Source organism: Schistocerca serialis, unplaced genomic scaffold (genome assembly GCF_023864345.2).
Source record: "Schistocerca serialis cubense isolate TAMUIC-IGC-003099 unplaced genomic scaffold, iqSchSeri2.2 HiC_scaffold_1061, whole genome shotgun sequence".
NCBI lineage: Eukaryota > Metazoa > Arthropoda > Insecta > Orthoptera > Acrididae > Schistocerca > Schistocerca serialis.
The window spans coordinates 100,001-105,000 of record NW_026047252.1 but is presented as its reverse complement, the minus strand read 5'-3'; the positions used below and the strand labels follow the sequence as shown (position 1 = coordinate 105,000).

Genomic DNA, 5,000 nt, shown 5'->3' with positions numbered 1-5,000 from the left:
CAGTGTCACTAATGTACAGAGATAGAACAGTTTCGACTGGAACCAGAGTAACCGTATACACGGCACTGATTAGTAATAGATGCAGAGCCATCAGAATACAGATAATATATACAACCGTCCCTATACATGCTGAAAGACTCTGCACACAATAACAGGCACACACACAATATCTAACCACCAGCATGGAAGAACATCCGGTGCATCCTCTCCGCCACATTACACAATCCACACTATCATAACCAGACCGGGAGGTCCACCCAGAAAACAGAATATCCCACCCTTCCGACATCCGCCATTGCTCAGCTAAGCCACGAACACCCACACATGTCCTACACAGGGGTGCACCCAACATCACAATACTGCCTCCTGTCACAGTACACAAACAATGGCAGGAATGAAAGACACAGATCTGCCACAACCTTGGAATCGGAGCGCCGCCTGTCATGAGCCACAAGTGCATCCTGACGTGACAAATCGGATGATCCCGCAGGCATGCACTTACGATAATCACTATCAACGAACCTGCCGCCCCCTCCCCCCCCAAAATACACCTTTCCCTACAACGTGTACCTTAACCTAAGCTATATTGTACCTTAACCTAAGCGATATTGTACTTAACCTAAGGTATATCGTACCTTAACCTAACCTACATTGCGCCTTCACCTAACCTACGTTGTACCTTAACCTAACCTACGTTGTACCTTAACCTAACCTACGTTGTACCTTAACCTAACCTACGTTGTACCTTAACCTAACCTACGTTGTACCTTAACCTAACCTACGTTGTACCTTAACCTAACCTACGTTGTACCTTAACCTAACCTACGTTGTACCTTAACCTAACCTACGTTGTACCTTAACCTAACCTACGTTGTACCTTAACCCTAACCCTACGTTGTACCTTAACCTAACCTACGTTGTGCCTTAACCTAACCTACGTTGTGCCTTAACCTAACCTACGTTGTGCCTTAACCTAACCTACGTTGTGCCTTAACCCTAACCTACGTTGTGCCTTAACCTAACCTACGTTGTGCCTTAACCTAACCTACGTTGTGCCTTAACCTAACCTACGTTGTGCCTTAACCTAACCTATGTTGTGCCTTAACCTAACCTATGTTGTGCCTAACCTAACCTATGTTGTGCCTTAACCTACCCCTATTTGTGCCTTAACCTAACCTATTTTGCCTAACCTAACCTATGTTGTGGCCTTAACCTAACCTATGTTGTGCCTTAACCTAACCTATGTTGTGCCTTAACCTAACCTATGTTGTGCCATAACCTAACCTATGTTGTGCCTTAACCTAACCTATGTTGTGCCTTAACCTAACCTATGTTGTGCCTTAACCTAACCTATGTTGTGCCTTAACCTAACCTATGTTGTGCCTTAACCTAACCTACGTTGTGCCTTAACCTAACCTACGTTGTGCCTTAACCTAACCTACGTTGTGCCTTAACCTAACCTACGTTGTGCCTTAACCTAACCTACGTTGTGCCTTAACCTAACCTACGTTGTGCCTTAACCTAACCTACGTTGTGCCTTAACCTAACCTACGTTGTGCCTTAACCTAACCTACGTTGTGCCTTAACCTAACCTACGTTGTGCCTTAACCTAACCTACGTTGTGCCTTAACCTAACCTATGTTGTGCCTTAACCCTAACCTATGTTGTGCCTTAACCTAACCTATGTTGTGCCTTAACCTAACCTATGTTGTGCCTTTACCTAACCTATGTTGTGCCTTAACCTAACCTATGTTGTGCCTTAACCTAACCTATGTTGTGCCTTAACCTAACCTATGTTGTGCCTTAACCTAACCTATGTTGTGCCTTAACCTAACCTATGTTGTGCCTTAACCTAACCTAACTACGTTGTGCCTTAACCTAACCTACGTTGTGCCTTAACCTAACCCATATTGTACCTTAACCTAACCCATATTGTACCTTAACCTAACCCATATTGTACCTTAACCTAACCCATATTGTACCTTAACCTAACCCATATTGTACCTTAACGTAACCTAATTTGTGCCTTAACGTAACCTAATTTGTGCCTTAACGTAACCTAATTTGTGCCTTAACGTAACCTAATTTGTGCCTTAACGTAACCTAATTTGTGCCTTAACGTAACCTAATTTGTGCCTTAACGTAACCTAATTTGTGCCTTAACGTAACCTAATTTGTGCCTTAACGTAACCTAATTTGTGCCTTAACGTAACCTAATTTGTGCCTTAACGTAACCTAATTTGTGCCTTAACGTAACCTAATTTGTGCCTTAACGTAACCTAATTTGTGCCTTAACGTAACCTAATTTGTGCCTTAACGTAACCTAATTTGTGCCTTAACGTAACCTAATTTGTGCCTTAACGTAACCCATGTTGTGCCTTAACGTAACCCATGTTGTGCCTTAACGTAACCCAATTTGTGCCTTAACGTAACCCATGTTGTGCCTTAACCTAACCTATATTGTGCCTCAACCTAACCTATATTGCGCCTTAACCTGACGCACGTTGTCGCTGAACCTGCTCTGTAATTGTTATGCAACTCGTTAAATTAGTGTAGTGTTGCCTAACCGCAACCCTCGCAATATAGTTCGCTATTCGCACTGCCCGGTCCCCTGTGTATCGCGTCATGTTAAACACCTTGCAGGTGTTGCTGACTTTCCACATGCTCCTGCTATACACTGTAATGTGGATAGCAGCAGGACGTACATGCCCCCCCCCCTTCCCCCCTGCCTTCGCAAGCTGGTCGTTGAGAAGTTTGCATGTTCAATGCCCTTCGCATGCCGACGTACTCAGCCTACGTTGTGGTACGGCCTGTCACCTGTCCGCCGATGTACGCAAAACCCACAAACTGTACTGCACATTGGTCCGTATGTACTGAATGATACATCGTGGCACATGTGTGACCGTACGACGACTGCGCCTAGCAACGGCAGACCATACAGTCCAAATATTGTGCACGCAGCTACGTGTCGTCTCCCTATAAGAGCTGGATTGCAGTGTGGTACGCCATTCAGACGTGTGGGAGGAACGGACGCCCTGGATGGCGATCAGCATGAGCAGTCTGTTGATGTAGTGGAGCGTGTATTCGGACGTAGTCGTCTCTTCTCACACACCGTGATAGCATGTTGCACCGCGTTCCACATCTGCGACATCCTGCAGAGGCCGGCTGACAGTCGTTCGCGCAATGGACACCGCATACGTACGGGGGCTACCTTCCACGTGTTCTCGAGGCGTGCACATGTTGTTGCGTCTATGTGGGCAGACGTAGTGTGTTGTGACACCTGACACAGGCATGCAATACTCGTTGCAAATGGCGATGGACGTCTACGTTTGCTGGTGACGTTACGCAAATGAACAACAGGTAACCCGTTGTGGTGCGGTTGTTCTCGCTAGAGGTGAATCAGTGTTGGCGACGATCGGTCGAGCTATTAACCGGTTGTTTCAGGGATACCCACCATGCCCACGAACGTGAAAGGGGACCCACCATGCCCACGAACGCGAAAGGGGATCTGGGTGTGAGGCGATACGCGGCGGTGGCTGGGTGGGACCGTCCCCGGCCGGTGAGGGGGGGCCGCCCGGCGTGCTGGCAGCGCGGTGCGTGGGCGCACGCGCTACAGCCGGCTGGTGGGGGCGGCCAGTGGCAGGCGCGCCGGCCGACGGACGCGGCAGGCGGCGCAGCTGCGCGCCGGCGCCCCCTGCTCGCGGCGCCTTGCGGCCAAAGTAGGTCCTCGCGGGCCCGGTGCGAAGCGCGGTGGCCATCTGCAGTGTGCTGGTCCGATTGAGGACTGTGTGCGCTGAGGATGCGCCGCCGCCCGGCGCTCGGCGCCGCGACGCCGTCTGCTGCTCGGTCGCCCCAGCGGTTCTCGCAGGTGGTTTGTATCGCAGCTGTGCGGACGTGTTGGCGCGTGCGCTGTGCTGGGAGAGTTCGCTTCGGCACCCAAGTGGGGCTTTTGTCCTTCTGTGGCGCTGGCGTTGGAGCTGCCGGTCACCGTAGGTGGCGCGTGTTGTCTCCCGCCGGCAATGCCACGACAGCACGCTCCCGGGCCTCTGTCGGCAGCGGCAAGCTCAGTTGGGAGCACGGGTGGTCGCACCTAAAGCGTCTACTCGCCTAACTCCGGGCGATTGCGCCTCTCTCGAACCCGACCAAGTACTTAGGACGGCGCTGCGCGCCGCCGGGACCTGAGAGGGTTTCGAGGTGTGTTGTGCAGGGGAGCTCAGCCTCCTCCTGTTTGCAGAATAATTGAGCGGACGCTTGCGTGTTCGCGCGGGCCCCCGGGACACACTCCCGGGCGGCCGGCTGCTCAGCTCTAGTTGACGCAGCTCCCTGGTTGATCCTGCCAGTAGTCATATGCTTGTCTCAAAGATTAAGCCATGCATGTCTCAGTACAAGCCGCATTAAGGTGAAACCGCGAATGGCTCATTAAATCAGTTATGGTTCCTTAGATCGTACCCACGTTACTTGGATAACTGTGGTAATTCTAGAGCTAATACATGCAAACAGAGTCCCGACCAGAGATGGAAGGGACGCTTTTATTAGATCAAAACCAATCGGTCGGCTCGTCCGGTCCGTTTGCCTTGGTGACTCTGAATAACTTTGGGCTGATCGCACGGTCCTCGTACCGGCGACGCATCTTTCAAATGTCTGCCTTATCAACTGTCGATGGTAGGTTCTGCGCCTACCATGGTTGTAACGGGTAACGGGGAATCAGGGTTCGATTCCGGAGAGGGAGCCTGAGAAACGGCTACCACATCCAAGGAAGGCAGCAGGCGCGCAAATTACCCACTCCCGGCACGGGGAGGTAGTGACGAAAAATAACGATACGGGACTCATCCGAGGCCCCGTAATCGGAATGAGTACACTTTAAATCCTTTAACGAGTATCTATTGGAGGGCAAGTCTGGTGCCAGCAGCCGCGGTAATTCCAGCTCCAATAGCGTATATTAAAGTTGTTGCGGTTAAAAAGCTCGTAGTTGGATTTGTGTCCCACGCTGTTGGTTCACC

General features: G+C 50.5%; 1 non-coding gene across 1 annotated transcript in view; it reads left to right on the top strand.

The window, feature by feature from the left end:
• Nucleotides 1-4,320: 4,320 nt before the first annotated feature.
• The window catches only part of LOC126430839 (small subunit ribosomal RNA), a 1,909-nt gene continuing 1,229 nt past the window's right edge, over nucleotides 4,321-5,000 (top strand). Inside the window, exon 1 of the ribosomal RNA XR_007577357.1 lies at nucleotides 4,321-5,000. This exon is cut by the window's right edge and continues 1,229 nt beyond it. This is a non-coding gene — a ribosomal RNA (small subunit ribosomal RNA).